Source organism: Erinaceus europaeus, chromosome 1 (genome assembly GCF_950295315.1).
Source record: "Erinaceus europaeus chromosome 1, mEriEur2.1, whole genome shotgun sequence".
Lineage (NCBI taxonomy): Eukaryota > Metazoa > Chordata > Mammalia > Eulipotyphla > Erinaceidae > Erinaceus > Erinaceus europaeus.
The window spans coordinates 187025277-187045233 of NC_080162.1; the positions used below are offsets into that span (position 1 = coordinate 187025277).

Consider the following 19957-nt stretch of genomic DNA (forward strand, 5'->3'; position numbering starts at 1 on the left):
CTTCCACCTTCTGCATCCCACAGTGACCTTGGGTCCATACCCCCAGAGGGTTAAAGAATAGGAAAGCTGAGGTTGGGTGGTGGCGCACCTGATTGAGCACACGTTACAGTGTGCAAGGACCCAGGTTCAAACCCCCAGTCCCCATCTGCAGGGGGAAAGCTTTGCGAGTGGTAAAGCAAGCTGCGGGTGTCTCTGTCTCTCCCTCTCTTATCACCTCCTCCCCTCTAGATTTCTGGCTGTCTCTATTCAATAAACAAAATAAAGATAATACAAATTATTTTTAAAAAATAGAAAAGCTATCAGGGAATGGGATGGGATGTGGAGTTATGGTGGTGGGAATTGTGTTGTACCCCTCTTATCCTATGGTTTTGTCAATGTTTCCTTTTTATAAATAAAAATAAATAAAATAAATATAAATATAAATAAATAAATAAAGGGGACAATGACCACTCATGGGTAGATTATGAGAAATGAAGAAAAATACCCCCCCATTCTAAGTGGATTGCTTTCATGGTAGAATGTACTCTACCTTGAGTTTTGAACGGTCTTCTCACTTTGGCTGTGTCTTATATTGTTTCCAGTTCAGCATCATGGCTGAAGGTTTTACAGGAGTGTTGTTTGCCTTCAACTCATTACTTGTAATTTCAACCCGTGACTGGAATAGATTATTTTTAATTGCTACTTATTTGCATTTGAAAATAATCATATGAAGAGGAGGTGGAGGAAAAACACTGATAGAAACTGAGATCATGGAAATTCGAAGGCCAGATGGTGGCGCACCTGGTTGAGCTCATACATTACAGTGTGCAGGGAGCTAGGTTCAAGTCCCTAGTCCTTACCTGTGAGGGGAAAGCTTCACGAATGGTGAAGCAGGGCTGCAGGTGTCTCTGTCTCTCTCCCTCTCTATCTCCTTAGCCCCTCTCAATTTCACTCTGTCTCTATCCAATAATAAATAAATAAAAATATTTTAAGATGTTAAAAAAAGGGGGGGTTGGACGGTAGCGTAGCAGGTTAAGCGCACGTGGCGCAAAGCTCAAGGACCAGAGTAAGGATCCCAGTTCAAGTCCCTGGCTCGCCACCTGCAGGGGACTTGCTTCACAAGCGGTGAAGCAGGTCTGCAGGTGTCTGTATTTCTCTCCCCCTCTCTTTCTTCCCATCCTCTCTCCATTTGTCTTTGTCCTATCCAACAATGAACAACATCAACAATAACAGTAATAACCACAACAAGGCTACAACAAGAAGGGCAACAAAAGGGTGGAAAATGGCCTCCAGGAACAGTGGATTCATGGTGCAGGCACTGAGCCCAGCAATAACCCTGGAGGCAAAAAAAAAAAAGTTAAAAAAAAAAGAAATAAGAAGTCTTTCTTTATCTAAATGGACTGCTATACCATTTAGCTAAGTAAGGGGGGGGGGAGTTACAATTTAAGGTATTCAAGGCAGGAAATTGGATCATATGACTTTTGGGGTCTCTTTTACTTTGTAAATAAAAATCAAAGCTCACACTATTTGACTTCCTTCCTTTCTTTTTTCTTTTCTTGTTTCTCTTCTCTTTCTTTGAATATATGACTTTGCTAGTACTAAATCAGTATTTTCTTCATTCAGATAGACAGAGAGGGAGCCACAGCACAGCACCAGAGCTTCCGTCTTGTGCCATAACGCCTTCCATATTGCTGGGGCTTGAACCTGGGCCAACAACAAGCAACTGTTGTAGGTGCCCTACTGGGTGAGCTGCTGCTCATTTTCTTCTCTTTTTTTTTCTCAGATATTTCTGTTACCTTTATTTATTTATTGGATAGAGATAGCCAGCAATAGAGAGGGAAGGGGGCATAGCGAGGAAGAGAGGCAGAGAAACAACTGGACGGAGGACTCCAACTTGGGTCGCTGCCCGTTGTAACATGTGTGCTCAACCAGGTGCACCACCACCCAGCCCGCTCATTTCATTTTCTTTTCTTTTTTAAAATTTTTTTATATTTATTTATTTATTTTCCCTTTTGTTGCCCTTTTTTTATTATTGTTGTAGTTATTGTTGTTATTTGATGTCGTCGTTGTTAGATAAGACAGAGAGAAATGAAGAGAGGAGGGGAAGACAGAGAGGGGGAGAGGAAGAGACACCTGCAGACCTGCTTCACCGCTTGTGAAGCGGCTCCCAGCCCCGCAGGTGGGGAGCTGAGGGCTGGAACTGGGATCCTTATACCGGTCCTTGCGCTTCGCGCCACATGTGCTTAACCTGCTGCGCTACCGCCTGACTCCCTCATTTTGATTTTCTGTAAGCAAGAGGTACTTGGTTTCTCTCTCTCAAAAATAAAATATTAAAGAAAAAAAAAAGCAAGAGGTACTAATAGTTCAGAAACTTTGGACATGGCATGGAAAGTCAAAACTAGTTACAGTAGTCTGTGATAATACAAAATTCAATTTGGATAAATATATGCAGTACTTTTAAATTGTAAAGAGATAATATCGTGGTCCAAGAGGTGGTGCAGTGGATAAAGCATTGGACTCTCAAGCATGAGGTCCTAAATTCAATCCCTGGCAGCACATGTAACAGAGTAATGTCTGGTTCTTACTCTCTCCTCTTCTCTTTCTCATTAATAAATAATATATAGGGGGCCGGGCAGTAGGGCAGCAGGTTAATAAGCACATATGCTGCAAAGCGGCAAGGACCCGCGTAAGGATGCCGGTTCGAGTCCCAGCTCCCCATCTGCAGGGGAGTCACTTCACAAACGGTGAAGCAGGTCTGCAGGTGTCTAGCTTTCTCTCCCCGTCTCTGTCTTCCCCTCCTCTTTCCATTTCTCTCTGTTCTATCCAACAACGACAGCAATAACAATAATAACAACAATAAGGGCAATTAAAGGGAAAAAATAGCCTCTAAGAGCAGTGAATTCGTAGTTCAAGCACTGAGCCCCAGCAATAACCCTGGAGGCAAAACAAACAAATAAAAGTAAGTAAATAAATAAAAAATCCTACTTTCACTGTAATCATTAATCAGAGGTGGCTCAGTGGATAAGAAGTTGGACTCTCAAGGATGATGTCCTGAGTTCAAATCCTAGCATCACATATGCCAGAGTGATGCTCTGACTGTCTCTCCTCTTCTCCCTCATCCCATCTTTCTCATAAATAAATTAAAAATTTTATTATCTTTATTTATTTATTAGATAGAGACACCCAGAAATTTAGAGTGAAGGGTGTGATAGAGAGGGAGGCAGAAGACACCTGCAGCACTGCTTCACCACTTATGAGGCTCTTCTCCTGTAGGTGGGGACCAGGGGTTCGAACCCTGGTCCTTGTGCATTGTAATATGCACACTCAACCAGGTAAGCTACCACCCGGTCCCAATAAAAAAGATTTTTAAACAATAACATGGGGGTGGGTCGTGGTGTAATCACTGTGCAAAGAGCACATGTTGCTATGCATCAGGGTCCGGTCCAAGCCCCCATCTCTACCTGCAGAGGGGGAAGAAGCTTCAACAGTGGACAAGTGTTGCAGGTGCCCTTCTCTTGCTCTCCCTCTCCCTCTTTCTCCTTCTCTAGTGCTTGCGGCCTCTGTCATTAAAGAGAAGGCCACTGGGAGGACTAGAGTCATCATGCAGGCACCAAGCCCCAGCGAAAAGCCTGGCAGTAATAAAGAATAAAATCAAAATCCAACATCATAGTAATCATACAAAACAAGAAAGCAGAAGGAAAGTACAACTGGAACACATTTTAGTATAGCGTAGTGATTAAAAGCCATGTTGAAGGAAACAGTTCTGGGCTTGAGTGTCACTCTGCTAGGGGTCAGCTTTGGATCCAGGAATGCTTTCCAACTCCTTGGTTTTCTCATTTGCCAAAAGCAGTTCAACTTTATAGGGTCAAGAATGTAGATAATCACATTATAAGGACACACAACATGGGTGACCAGGAGATAGCTCACCTGATATAGCACACACTTTATTTATCATATGTGAGGACCTGGGTTTGAGCCCCTACCCACCACATGAGAGCCCCTGCACAGGGAAGCTTCATGAGCAGAGAGCGGTGTTGCAGTGCCTCTCCTGCCTGTCTCTCTCCTTCTCACTCCTTCTTCGTGTCTCAGTCTCTATGTAAACACAAGAGTCACCAGGACCAGTGGCATCATGCAGGCACAGCAAAGCAAAAAGAATACAAGACAAGGTAAAGTGTAAAATTATACATACGATAAATCACATGTATACCACCTATATAAAATATATACCCATTATGATAAGCAGAGTGATCGCCTCCCAAAGACATCCACTGGGCTCTGTGAATACGTTTCATTTTATAGCAAAGAATTTAAGGTTGGGACGGGGTGGTGGCACCTGGCTGAGCACACATGTTACAATGCTCAAGGACCTGGGTTTAAGCACCTAGTCCCCACCTGCAGGGGACAGGCTTTTTGAGTGATGAAGCAGTGTTGCAGGTGTTTCTCTGTCTCTCTCCCTCTCTTCCACTCCCCACCCTCTCAATTTCTGGTTGTTTCTATACAATAAATAAATAAAGATAAAAAAGATTTTTTAAAAAGAATTAAAGGTTGCAGATGAAATTAAAATTACAAGGGCAACAAAAGGAAAGAAATAATAAATAAATATAAAAAATAAATTTAAATTACTCATCAGTTAAATTTAACATAGGAAGTATCACCATGCTCAAGGACCCGAGTTGCAACCCCCACTCCTCACCTGCAGGGAGGACGCTTCACAGTGAAACAAATCTTTAGGCATCTATCTTTCTATCTTCCTTTCTATTTTTCTCTGTCCTCTCAAATAAAATAGAAAGAAAAAGAAAAGAAAAGACCACTGAGAACCATGGATTTGTAGTGCCAAACCCCAGTGACAGCCCTGGTGGCAAAAACAAAACAAAACAAACAACGGAAGAAGACTATCCTGGGTCCAAAGTAATCTGGATTATCCTTAAGTCTGGAGGGGCTGAGTGCTGGTGCATCTGGTAGAGCACACATATTACAATGGCCAAGGCTCCTGGTTCAAGACCCCAGTCCCCACCTGTAGGAGAGAAGCTTCACGAGTGGTGACACAGTGCTGCAGGTGTCTCTCTCTCTCTCCCTCTCTGTCTCCCCCTTTTCTCTTAATTTCTCTCTGTCTCTAAAAATAAATAAAATTTGTTCACAATTTTCTTTGAAAAGTAGAACAGGCCAGGGTAGACAGCATAATGGTTATGCAAACAGACTTTTATGACTGAGGCTGCAAAGTCCCAGGTTCAATCCCCCACACCACCATAAGCCAGAGGTGAGCAGTGCTCTGGTAAATAAATAAATAAATAAATAAATAAATAGGGAGTCGGGCGGTAGCACAGCGGGTTAAGCACATGTGGCGCAAAGCACAAAGACTGGTGTAAGGATCCTGGCTTGAGCCCCCGGCTCCCCACCTGCAGGGGAGTCGCTTCACAGGCGGTGAAGCAGGTGTCTAGCTTTCTCTCCCCCTCTCTGTCTTCCCCTCCTCTCTCCATTTCTCTCTGTCATATCCAACAACAATGACAACAATAATAACTACAACAAAAAACAACAAGGGCAACAAAAGGGAATAAATAAATTTTAAAAATAAATAAAGTAAATAAATAAATAATGAATAAAAATAGAAGAGGGAGAGAGACAAATCAGAGAAAGTTATGTGACTACAAAGGAATGTTTAGTGAGGAAACATTTCTGATTTTGAAGGTAGCAAAAGAAGTCATCAGTAAAAGAATGCAGAATACCTCTGAAGGCTGACAAAGGATCTATTCCTTGAACTGCCAAAAAATACTGTAGCCTGTACACTGATTTTAGCCCAGTGAACTAAAAGTCAGATATCTAAACTATAGTTACATTTGTGTTGTTTTCAGTTTCTAATTTTGTGGTAAACTACTTCAACAAATACTAAACAAATTAAATAGAGAGGAGTCCTATAAAAGGTTCAGTGTGTGAGTGTGCCCATGTTAAGTTATTACCATTACTTTCCCATCTTTTTTTTTTTTTGCTTTCCATTTTTTAAAATCATGCTAACTTAAAAACTTTTCACTTTTTTAAGTGCAATCAAGTTAGCATGCCAGAAATAATCTTCCAAGCAACAGAAGTGCCACTGGCCAACGGCTGAATCCATTATTGTTCCCTGATGATGCCAAATGAAAATCCTAGGAAGTACACTTTAAGTAGTATCCAGTTTCTTATGTTTTTTTTTTTTTTACCTGTTTCTAGATGTGAGAGAATCACACAGATTAGTTACTAATTGAAACAGATGCCTGAGAATAACAGGAATAGCCCTGCCATCATGCTGAAAGTTGAGGACATAAAAGTTCACTAAGAAGATCTGAAAGGGAAACTAAAAGCAGGACCTGATCAAATTGTAAGTAGGGCACCAAAGTAAAAACCCAGTGGTGAGGGGTAGGCATGTAGCTTCCTGGGCCAGTGGGGGGTGGGAGTGGGCGGGAGGGATGGGTCACAGTCCTTTGGTGGTGGGAATGGTGTTTATGTACACTCCTAGCAAAATGTAGACATATAAATCAGTAGCTAATTAATATGAGAGGGGGAAATCAATTGTATGTCTCAAAGTTTCTCAAAAGACAAACTGAATCTTTTTAATATATAGGCTATGTATTTGATATGCGGACTCTCTCAAAAGCCTAGACCAAGTAGATTAGAAGCTTCCAATAGCACAGCTATATACAAGATACTGGGTACTGTCCAGCAAACCATAACAAAGGGACTTTTCAAAGTTAACCCAATTAACAAATAATGTGATGATAATATTAACTATTGATTGTCTTTTTGAACCCTAAGACAGCAGGAACCTCACATCTTCACTATAGAGCCCCTACTTCCCCCAGTCCTGGAACCCTTGGATAGGGCCCACTTTCCCGTATGCATCTCCCAATCCAAACCAAATAACATTGCATCTGCCGATTACAACCTAACCAAAGCAACGATTGCTACCTCAACATGCTTTACCTCAGAATGTATCCAGAGACTTCACGTGTGGAATGACAACCCTTCAGCTTCAATACTCGGGTGAGACCTTTCCTATAATAGTACACTCTAATTTCATCTCAGGTAGTTCACTTTCTAACAAAGTCCCATAACCTAGATATACACCAGTTTCTGTGAGAGAGAGCTTATGTGCACACGTATCCATAAACTATAAAATATATACCTGAAAGCAGGACTACACTAGAGTTTGCAGTGAGTACCTCCCTAACACTTCCTCTCCACTATTCCAAGCTTGGGATCCATGATTGCTCAACAAATTGTTTGACTTCATATGTTAACTCTCTTTTCAATCACCAGGTTCCAGATGCCACCAGGATGCTGGCTAGGCTTCCCTGGATTGAAGACCCCACCAATGTGTCCTGGAGCTCAGCTTCCCCAGAGTCACACCCTACTAGGGAAAGAGAGAGGCAGACTGGGGGTATGGACCAACCAGTCAACGCCCTTGTTCAGCGGGGAAGCAATTACAGAAGCCAGACCTTCTACCTTCTGCAACCCTCAACGACCCTGGGTCCATGCTCCCAGAGGGATAGAGAATGGGAAAGCTACCATGGGAGGGGGTGGGTTATGGGGATTGGGTGTTGGGAATTGTGTGGAGTTGTACCCCTCCTACCTTATGCTTTTGTTCACTAATCCTTTCTTAAATAAAAAATTAAAAAAAAAAAAAAGTTCAAAGAAGTAGGGGTCGGGTGGTAGCACAGCAGGTTAAGCGCATGTGGCATAAAGTGCAAGGACCAGTATAAGATCCCGGTTAGAGCCCCCAGTTCCCCACCTGCGGTGGGGGGGGGTTGCTTCACAGGAAGTGAAGCAGGTCTGCAGACTTCTATCTTTCTCTCCCCCTCTCGTCTTCCCCTCCTCTCTCCATTTCTCTCTGTCTTATCCAACAATGACATCAACAACAATAATAATAACCACAACAAAGCTGGAAGAAGGGCAACAAAAGGGGAAAAAATGGCCTCCAGGAGCAGTGGATTCGTGGTGCAGGCACGGAGCCCCAGCAATAAAAAAAATTTTTTTTTGCCCTGGAGGCAAAAAAAAAATTCAAAGAAGTGAAATAAGCTTATCCAGGTCACACAGCAGGAAAAGGGGAGAACTGAATGGATTTGATCTGAAGCTCATTATTCTTGGAGAAGGCCACAGAGCCTCCAATATCAGTAAGTGCAGCTGTGTGAACTAGAAGGGTTTACAAACTCAGATGCCAAAAAGAGGCAAGACAGACAATGAATGTCAGAGAGGTGAAAGAGAAGGGGCCAGGCTATGGCACACTTGGTTAAGCATACACAATACAATGTGCAAGGACCCAGGTTCAACCCCCTGGTTCCCACCTGAAGGGGGAAAGCTTTGTCAGTGGTGAAGCAGAGCTGCAGGCGTCTCTCTGTAGCTTTCCTTTTCTACCTCCTCCTCCCTTCTCAATTTATCTCTGTCTCTATTAAACTGTGTGTGTGTGTGTGTGTGTGTGTGTGTGTGTGTGTGTGTGTGTGTGTGTGTGAGTGTGTGAAAGAGAAATGATACACTGCAATTATGAGGGATCTCAGCAAGTAGAAACAGGGAGTGGAGGGGATTGCATAAAAATATGTTAGTCCAGAGCCATAATGTCCCAGCTCTGACAAAAATAAGTAAAAAATAAATATTTTCCTTAGTCTTACTTACATTCCAAGAAATTGAAGAATCTCATTCTTGAGACACAATATAAAAGGGGAAACAGTGCCCCCTAGAGGCCACCATGGCACTACCCAGAGATATTCCCCATCCCCTACAAAAGGCCTAGAAGTCAGGCTAAGATAGCAAATCCTTGATAAATGTTAAGAAAATATACACCTATGGACATCTAATCATTGACAGATGGGGAAAGGGGAGTCTCTTCAACAAATGGTGTTGGAAAAAATGGGTTGATACATGCAGAAGAATGAAACTGAACCACTATAGTTCATCAAACACGAAAGTAAATTCTAAGTAGATCAAGGACTTGGATGTCAGACCAGAAACTATCAAATAGAGGAAAATACTGGCAGAACACTTTTCCATATAAATTTTAAAGACATCTTCAGTGATATGAATCCAATTACGAAGAAGACTAAAACAAAAATAAACCACTGGGAGTATGTCAAATTAAAAAGCTTCTGCACAACAAAAGAAACCACTACCCAAACAAAGAGAACTTCCACATAGTGGAAGAAGATCTTTACAAGCCATACATCAGACAAGAGGCTAATAACCAGAATATATAAAGCGCTTACCAAACTCAGCAACAAGAAAACACATGATACCATCCAAAAATGGGGTGAGGCCATGGACAGAATATTCACCACAGAAGAGATCCAAAAGACCAACAAACACATGAAAAAATGCTCCAAATCACTAATTGTCAGAAAAATGCAAATAAAGACAACATTGAGATACCATTTCACTCCTGTGAGAATGGCATACACCAGAAAAGGTCATACATCTCCAACAAAGGCTGGAGACATTGTGGGGGCAAAGGAACCCTCCTGCACTGCTGGTGGGAATGTCAATTGGTCCAACCTCTGTGGAGAACAGTCTGGAGAACTCTCAGAAGGCTAGAAGTGGGCCTACCCTATGACCCTGTAATTACTCTCCTGGGATATATCCTAAGGAACCCAACATACCCGTCCAAAAAGATTTGTGTATGCCTATGTTCATAACAGCACATTTTGTAATAGCCAAAACCTGGAAGCAACCCAAGTGTCCAACAATAGATGAGTGGTTGAGTAAGTTGTGGTCTATATACACAATGGAATACTACTCAGCTACAAAAAATGGGGATTTTACCTTGTTCATCCCATTTTGGATGGAGCATGAAGGAATCATGTCAAGTGAGGATAAGTCAGAAATAGAAGGATGAATATGAGATGATCTCACTTACGGGCAGAAGTTGAAAAACAAGATCAGAAAGGAAAACACTAAGCAGAACTTGGACTGGAGCTGGTGTATTGCACCAAAGTCAAAGACTCTGGGGTAGGGGGAAGTTCATGTCCTGAAACATGATGACAGAGGAAGACCTAGAGGGGGTTGAACTGTTATGTGGAAAACTGGGAAATGTTAGGCATGTACAAACTATTGTATTTTACTGTTGACTATAAACCATTAATCCCCCAATAAAGAAATTTTAAAAAGGAAAAATTTGATAAAATATATGATTTATAACCTTTCAGAAATTATTATTTTTGTTAAAAACATTTTTCTTACAAAGATTTTTTTAGGCATGGCAGATAGTCAACTTTATGTGTAATGAAGGGTAGACAGTACTGTTAAGAATATGGACAATGGAATAGGTTAGACAGGCTTTCTTTTGCTATGTATACTTGGGCAAATAGATACATATGTTTGAGCCTATTTCTTCATCTTAAAATGAGGATAACATTTTATGGGATTATAGTGAGGATTAAATGATATTCTGAATATAATGTTTTTAGCATTTGGCAAACACTCAGTTTTTGAAAGCTGTTATTATTATGCTGTGCAAGAGGATGGTGGCATTGATGCACTAAGTATGCTCTATGTAACCACAGCTCTGTGATATGCTGCTACAAGTGGTAACAGCATCTTCAGATAAGAAGAATTTTCAGGGGGTCAGGCGGTGGTGCAGTGGGTTAAGCGCATGTGGCGCAAAGCACAGGGACCGGCGTAAGAATCCCAGTTCGAGCCCCGGCTCCTCAACTGCAGGGGAGTCACTTCATGGGCAGTGAAGCAGGTCTGCAGACTTCTGTCTTTCTCTCCCCCTCTCTGTCTTCCCCCTCCTCTCTCCATTTCTCTCTGTCCTATCCAACAATGAACAACATCAACAATGGCAATAATAATAACCACAAAGAGGCTACAACAACAAGGGCAACAAAAAGGGGGAAAAAGCGGTGGATTCATGGTGCAGGCACCGAACCCAGCAACAACCCTGGATGGAAAAAAATAAAATAAATAAATAAGAGATTTTCAGTAGAGATAAAGTATACTAAAGGTGAAAAAAAATGGTTCAGTAGGCAAGAAAACCGGACCGGATGGTGGCGCACAAAGTTAAGCACTCTTGTTACAATGCACCAGTGTTGGCGTAGGTAACAGGTTATATAAATAGACCGCAGGGTTAAGTAGGGGGAAGCTGGCATACTGCCCAACACACCAGGACCTGGGTTCGAGACCCCAGCCCCCACCTGCAGGGGGAAAGCTTTGCGAGTGATGAAGCAGTGTTGCAGGTGTCTCTCTGTCTTTCTACCCCCCCCCCATTTCTGGCTGTCTCTATCAAAGAAATAAAGATAATTAAAAATATATTTTTTATCTTTATTTATTGGATAGGGACAGCCAGAAATCAAGAGGGAAGGAGGTGATAGGGAGGGAGAGACACACCTGCAGCCCTGCTTCACCACTCGCAAAGCTTTCCCCTGCAGGTGGGGACCAGGGACATGGTAATACGTGTGCTCAACCAGGTGTGCCACCACCTGGCCCCACAAAGATGTGTGTGTGTGTGTGTGTGTGTGTGTGTGTGTGTGTGTGTGTGTGTGTGTGTATTTAAGAAAGGAGACATTAACAAAACCGTAGGATAAGAGGGGCACAGCTCCACACAATTCCCACCACCCGATCTCCATATCCCATCCGCTCCCCTGATAGCTTTCCCATTCTCTATCCCTCTGGGAGCATGGACCCAGGGTGGTTGTGGGTTGCAGAAGGTGGAAGGTCTGGCTTCTGTAATTGCTTTCCCGCTGAACCTGGGCGTTGACTGGTCAGTCCATACTCCTAGTCTGCCTCTCTCTTTCCCTAGTAGGGTGGGGCTCTGGGGAAGTGGAGCTCCAGGACACATTGGTGGGGTTGTCAGTCTAGGGAAGTCTGGTCAGCATCATGCTAGCATCTGGAACCTGGTGGCTGAAAAGAGAGTTAACATACAAAGCCAAACAAATTGTTGACTAATCATGGACCTAAAGGCTGGAATAGTGCAGATGAAGTGTTGGGGGGTATTCCCTGCATGCTCTTGTGTACTTCTGCTTTCAGGTATTTATTTTTCCTTCGTTTATGGACACGTGTGAACATATGCTCTATCTCAGGGGACCTGGACTATATCTAGGTTTGGGGACTTTATTGGGGAGTGGATCACCTGGAATGGAATTAGAGAATACTATGAAAGGAAAGGTCTCACCCGAGTGATGAAGCTGAAGGGTTGTCATTCCACACCTGTAGTCTCTGGATACAGTCTGAAGTGAAGCATGCTGGGGTGATTAGGTTGCAATCTGCAAATGCAATATTATTTGATTTGAATTGAGAGAAGCATGTATGAAAGTGGGCCCCACCCTAAGGTTCCAGGACTGGGGGAAATATAGGCTCTATAGTGGAAATGTAAGGTTATATTTTTTAAAAAAGTTTTTAAAAAAATAGGCAAGAAAACCTAGGGTTATTTGTGAAGACATGGGGAAATATTTTAAAGCTTTCTATCCCAGCACATAATGACTGACTACAGATATATAACTCACATCATTAGTGTAGTGGATTAGTGGTCAATGGAGATGAAACAATAATTAAAGAGAGAGAGACAGATGAAACAACAGTTTTAGGTGTGCCACCAGATGGCCTTATTAGCTAAGAAATGAAATCAAATAAAAACTCATGGCCCTTGTTGTTGTTGTTATTGTTGCTGCTGTCGTTGTTGTTGGATAGGACAGAGAGAAATGGAGAGAGGAGGGGAAGACAGAGAGGAGGAGAAAAGACAGACACCTGCAGACATGCTTCACCACTTGTGAAGCGACTTGCCTGCAGGTGGGGAGCCGGGGGCTCGAACCGGGATCCTTTCTCAGGTCCTTGTGCTTCACGCCATGTGCGCTTAACCCGCTGCGCTACCGCCAGACTCCCCATATACCTTTATTTTAAAGGTTTATTTTATTTATTATATATGTGAGAGTTTCACATGAGGGAAATAGAGGGAGAGATAAAACAGACATGCTGGGGCAATCAATCTAGGATCAGACCTCAGACACACAAGATTGTTGCTTTAACAGTTGAGCTATTTCCTTGGCTGCTTGAAGTTTCCTATGTAGGCGGGACTTCTGAGTGCTGGGTTTTGGGGGGGGCCCAGCAAACTGAAAACTTAAATTCAAGGTCATGGCAAATCATCTGAAGTTCATTGCCAGAACTGTGATGGTGCAGGCAGGGAACGTGGACAGTGCATACAAAACCCTAAACAGAACCCTAAATCCTCACCGTGGATGGACTCACTGAGGACCTTAAGCGACGAAGGTGCTAAGAGAAGCCTTGCCACCAGCGACAGAGAGGAAGCTATGAAACTGGCAAGCGAATCTACAACATGGAGATGGCTCGAAAGATCAATTTCTTGATGCGGAAGAATCGGGCAGATCCTTGGCAGGGCTGTTGAGACCTGTAGCTAGGAGTCCCAGTGTGAAAACCCTCATCTGATTGTGTCTCCAAATATCTTCTTCCTCCAGCTCCTTTTTACCTTTCTTACAATAAACTCAATCACATAGATGCAAAAAGGCTTGCCGACACAGCAGCACAACCTCATCAGCATGGACCCTCACCTTTACTAAGTGTGTGTGTTTGGGGGTGGGAGGGGTGACACTGACCCAAAAAGCAGTCTAGGAGAACAATAGTGGTTGCCAGGGGCCAGCTGGGGGAGTGTTGGGGAATGACTGTCTAATGACTGCAGAGTTCCTGTTTGGAAAAATGTGCAAGTGCTGGAGATGGATTTCGTGGTAGTTGTAGAACAATGTGATATACTTGATGCCACAGAACTGAACAGTACAAATATATATTTTTTAAAAGTTTCCTATGTAAATGAAAAGAACTGGGTATGAGCTAAGACAAAAGGAGAAACAGAATATAGGACCTATGACACCTGGCCCCACTTAGTAGTAGTTGTAAGTGCAGATATATTGCACTCCTCTCTGTGCCTCAACTTCTTTATTTGTTATTATTCTACAGGAACAGCATCTTATAGACTAGTTGTATTAAATCAGAAAAGCCATCGAAACCTCAGAATACAATCCCCAGCTCTCAGCAAATGATCTTATAACTCTTGTCATTCTTTACTTTGTGTGTGTGCGCGCCGCTTGGGCTTCCATATGTTTGTTTTTACCTTTAGAGGCTATTTCCTTCCATCTTCTCATTAATAAATTATATATAGATATGTCCATTTTAAGGGGCCTGATTAAGGCCAATCCTAACAATGTTAACTAATTTCTAGTGAAGATTAAGTACACTAATATAGCATATTAAATACAAAAGTCGTAGTTTTAGGGGAAACAATATAGGTCAAAATAAAAATGCTTAATAGTCCTCTGTGGTTAGACTTAGAACAGATTAGTTTGGTAATCTAGTAGAAAGACCTAAAGAAAGACCATAAATTTTCTTCTTTTTTTTTTTTAAAGATTTATATTTATTTAGAAAGATAGGAGGACAGAGAAAGAACCAAACATCACTCTGGCACATGTGCTGCCAGGGATTGAACTCGGGACCTCATGCTTGAGAGTCCAAAGCCTTACCACTGTGCCACCTCCCTGACCACAGACCATAAATTTTCTAATTGAATATTTACTACTTACGCTTAGACACCCTCCTCTTCTTCCTCCTACTTCACTTCCCTCACTCTATCTCCTCAACTAACTGCACAAAAGGAAATAAGATACATCTCTCTGTTTTAATTATTTTATTTTATTTATTTATTTATTTATTGGATAAAGACAGCCAGAAATCAATAGGGAAGGGGGTGATAGAGAGGGTGAGAGACACCTGCAACACTGCTTCACCACTAGTGAAGCTTTCCCCCTGTAGGTGGGAACTGGGGTCTCGAACCTGGGTCCTTGCACATTGTAACATGTGCGCTCAACCAGGTGCACCACCACTCATCCCCAAGATACCTATCTTAATCTCTCTGAATCATCAACATTATTTTCACCTGTTGATTTTTTTTTTTTTTTGCCTCCAGGGTTATCACTGGGCTCATTACTGGCACTATGAATCTACCACTCCTAGAGACTATTTTTCCCATTTTTAAAAAATTATCTATAGGACAGAGAAACATTGAAAGGGAAGGGGGAGAATGAGAGGGAGAGAGAAAGACATCTGTAGACCTGCTTCACACTCATGAAGCATCCCTGCTGCTGATGGGAAACAGGGGCTTGAACCCAGGTCCTTGTGCAGGTCCATGCACTTAACCTGGTGAGCTACCACCTGACCCCTATCCGTTGATAATCTTAAGAAGAAACACTATATTGGACAAGAGATATACTGGCAAAAAATATTTATCAACTAATAGACAATTATTGTCTTTATGACAACCTTTATTGGAATCATGAAACAAGTAAATGCAGTAAAACTCAAGGGTAACTTAGACCTCACTAAAATCCTAGGTGTATTTCCTCCCTAGCTTGCCAAAATAAGGAGGTATCATACCTGAGAGAATGGCTTATATCAACAAAACAGGAAACGACAAATGTTGGCGAAGTTGTGGAGAAAAAGGAACTCTGCTTCACTGCTGGTGGGAATGCACACTGGTGCAGCCCTTATAGAGAGTCCTCCAACAAATAAAAATGGAATTACATTATGATCCAGCAATACCACTCTTGGGCATTTATCCAAAGGAGACTCAAAACACTAATTCGAAGGGACACATTCATCCCTATGTTCATAGCTGCATTATTCTTAATATCCAAAAAATGGAAGCAACCTAAATGCCCATTAGCAATGACTGGCTAAAGAAGTTATGGGATAATATGTCGCATGGAATACTACTCTGCAATCAAAATGATGATATTGTGTCCTTTGGGACAAAATGGATGGAACTGGAGGTGATTATGCTTAGTGAAATAAGTAAAGAGATGTAAGACAACTACTGGATGATTTCATTTATATGTGGAGTCTAGAGAACTGATACATTTGCACTTGAAAAAAAAGAGAAAGAAGCAAGCAAATTGTTTCTAAGACTTGTGGGAACTATTATGATTATCTTTGGGGAGGGGAGTGTGGGACACACAACTTTGGTGGTGGATGTGGAGTGAGACTATATGCATCATAATCTTAGTATCTAGTAACCTACTATTAATTACAAATAAAACATGAAGAAACAAGATTTTTCCTGTAAGACACCACCAACCAGGTAAAACAGATGAATAAACTGCAACAGAGTCCAGAAAGTAAAACTCAGGTTTATACTCAGAGGATTTTATGCATGCTCACAGGTGCATTTCAAACCAGCGGGGGAAAGACTAGAGTACTCAATAAAAACAGCATAGAATAACTGGCATCTATAAATTATCAGAAGAAGATAAAGATGTATATCTATTAGTTAACATCTTTCATAAATTACAAATATATGTATTTCTCTCTATATATATATATCTGTATATAATAAAGACATAAATGTAAAAACCAGTGGGATTATTTGCAAAAAAAAAAAAAAAAACCTTTACAAACTATGGGTAGGAAAGGATTTTCTTATCCTGACACAAAATTTAGGAGCCATAAAAGAAATGATGGGGGAGTCAGGCAGTAGCGCAGTGGGTTAAGCGCAGGTGGCGCAAAGCCAAGGACCGACATAAGGATCCCGGTTTGAGCCCCCGGCTCCCCACCTGCAGGGGAGATGTTTCACAGGTGGTGAAGCAGGTCTGCAGGTGTCTGTCTTTCTCTCCCCCTCTCTGTCTTCCCCTCCTATCCTATCCAACAACGACAACATCAAAAACAACAACAATGAAAAAATAACAAGAGCAACAAAAGGGAAAATAAATTAATTAATTAAAAAAAAAGAAATGATGGGTTGATTAATTTACATGAAAATTAAATCCCTTTATAGAGAGACTTGATTTCCTTGTCTTCATCTTTTTCCCCTAAAGATTTCTGAAGTTAACAGGATGTGGAAGGGATAGAAGAAGAAACGTTAAATGATTTCTCTAGTAATACAGTTTGTAAGCAGTGCTTAGGACTAAGACCATGTAGGCACAAATTCAAAGGCAAGCTACTGCCTTTTGCTTTGCAGAAGTGAAATGACATTAACTACTTTTTTTTTTGTAAGTATGATCTTTTTAAATTTTTTTATCTTTATTTACTTATTAGATAGAGACAGCCAGAAATTGAGAGAGGAGGAGGAGACAGAGAGGGAGAGAGACAGAGAGACAAAGACACACCTGCAGCCCTGCTTCATCACTCACAAAGCTTTCCCCCTGCAGGTGGGGACCAGGGGCTCAAACCTGCATCTTTGTGCATTGTAACATGTGCATTCAACCAGGTGCACCACCACCTAGCCCCATAAGTATGACTTCTGTTTAATTCATAATTGTACCCTTTCTTTGAGTCATCAAATTAACAAATATTTCTAAATGATCATTGAATGGAAATATTAAAATCATTTTACTTTAAATTTTCAGTGCTCTTCATGCACTATAACTTGTTGAAACAAAAAAGTTTAAAAGAACTAGTGGTCTGAAGGGATCTAATTCTAGTTATTATAGGTAATAAAACTCTTTCATTGGCAACATAAGCTAATTATAGCAAAGAAATGGAGGTTTTCTTTTCCTGTAAACACACACATAGAGATAAAGAAAACATGTAATATTTGCTGGCTTGTTCTGTACATTCTTGGAAGGCAGCTATGTTCACCACTATCCCACCAACATAACCTGTACATTATTTTTGTTTAACCTGTACATTCTTCTTTTTTAAAGATTTTATCTATTTATTTATTTATTAATGAGAAAGATAGGAGGAGAGAGAAAGAACCAGCTATCACTCTGGCACATGTGCCGCGGGGGATCGAACTCAGGACCTCCTGCTTTAGAGTCCAAAGCTTTATCACTGCGCCACCCCCCACACCACTAACCTGTACATTCTTAATGTGAAAAGAATTTTGGCTTTTACCTGTGGGCCTCTAGTTCAACTATTTTTAATTTCTGATTTCTGAAGGGAAGAAGGGTAAGGCTAGATAACTGAAGCATTGTCTTGTCATTAAAAATGTTTCAGGCTCTGTGCTATTTTCAGGTTCTGTTACTAGCTGTCATATCAAAATGATATAAGCAGGTCATGAACCTAAGAAGATTTAATGATAAGTGAAAGCATTATCCACAAGCACTCTCATTTAGAAGCTTGCATATGCATGCCACACATGGGGAGTGCTTATGGTTCACTGGACTGACCGTATTCCACACACTCCAGAGAACAGTCTGGAAAGACAGCCTGACTTGCTGCGAGTTTACAGTTAAGCTTCTCACTCCATATTCTACCTTGTTTTCTTTCAAGTTTAAGAGTTTATATCATGGGATATTTAGATGTTTTACAAGACAACTACTCCAGTTTCTATAATAAGTCAATGACATGTGAGAAAGAGAAGAAGAAAGAAAGAATGTCTAAGAAAGTTCCCTGGATTAAGAGATCTAACAAACGAAAACACTATGTAAATTTTATACTGATTCTGATTTGAGCACCCCACTATAAAAGGACATCTTTTAGACATCATGGAAATTTGGCTATGAAATTGGTATTAGATATTAGAGACACATGGTTAGTTCTAGAACTTTGGCTTTATAGTTAGTAAGAAACTGCTGTATTTTAGAAATGGGTCCTTATAGGGCATCAAAGTAAAAACCCTGTGGTGAGCAGGAGAGTGGACATGAGGCTTCCTGGGCCAGCGGGGGGGGGGGTGGGGGGGGGTGGGGGTGGGGTCGGGTAGGTGGGATGGGACAAAATCTTTTGGTGATGGAAATGGTGTTTATGTACACACCTATTAATTGTAGTAATATAAATCACTATTTAATTAATATGAGAGGGGGGAAATTGATTGTCTAACAATGGGACTTTTCAAAGCTAACCCAATTACCAAATAATGTGATGATAACAGTAACTATCGATTGTCTTCTCGAACCCTAAGACAGCAGGAACCTCACATCTCCACTATAGAGCCCCTACTTCCCCCAGTCCTGGGACCCTAGGGTAGGGCCCACTTTCCCTTATGCTTCTCCCAATTCTTATCAAATAATATTGCATCTGCTGATCGCAACCTAATCAACGCAATGAGTGCCACCCCAGCATGCTTCACTTCAGACTGTGTCCAGAGACTTCAGGTGTAGAACGACAACCCTTCAGCTTCATCACTCGGGTGAGACCTTTCCTTTCATAGTATTCTCTAATTCCATGCCAGGTGGTTCACTTCCTAACAAAGTCCCAAAACCTAGATATAGACCAGGTTCCAGGAGATAGAGCATATGTTCACACGTATCCATAAACTAGGGCAAATATATACCTGAAAGCAGTAGTACACTAGAGTTTGCAGTGAGTACCCCCCAACACTTCATCTCCACTATTCCAACCTTTGGGTCCATGATTCTTCAACAATTTGTTTGGCTTTGTATGTTAACTCTCTTTTCAGCCACCAGGTTCCAGATGCCATCAGGATGCTGGCCAGGCTTCCCTGAAGTGAAGACCCCACCAATGTGTTCTGGAACTCAGCTTCCCCAGAGACTCACCCTTCTAGGGAAAGAGAGAGGCAGACTGGGAGTATGGATCGACCAGTCAATGCCCATGTTCAGTGGGGAAGCAACTACAGAAGCCAGACCTTCCACCTTCTGCAACCCGCAACGACCCTGGGTCCATGCTACCAGAGGGATAGAGAATGGGAAAGCTATTGGGGAGGGGATGGGATATGGAGACTGGGTGGCAGGAATTGTGTGGAGTTGTACCCCCCCATCCTATTATTTTGTTAATGTCTCCTTTCTTAAATAAATTAATTTTAAAAAAAGAAATGGGTCCTTAATATATAAAGGATAAAATTACATATTTGGGATTTGCTTTTAAATATTCCAGCAAGGAAATTAAATAGATGAAGTAAATGTTAGCAAAACTTAATAATCATTAACTGAGCAATTGCCAAGGTAGTAAGAATTCTTGTTGTAACTGAGGCTCAGGAACCAACTTTTCAGACAGAAAGACATACACAGGGAAAGACAGAGAAAGAGGGGGAAAGACACAGCAGTCCCAAAGGCTCCCCTCTTGGAGTGGG

General features: G+C 41.6%; 1 pseudogene; it reads left to right on the forward strand.

Moving 5' to 3' along the window:
• The first annotated feature begins 13029 nt into the window (after positions 1 to 13029).
• On the forward strand, positions 13030 to 13449 carry LOC103117045 (small ribosomal subunit protein bS21m-like; annotated as a pseudogene).
• The last annotated feature ends 6508 nt before the right edge of the window (positions 13450 to 19957 follow it).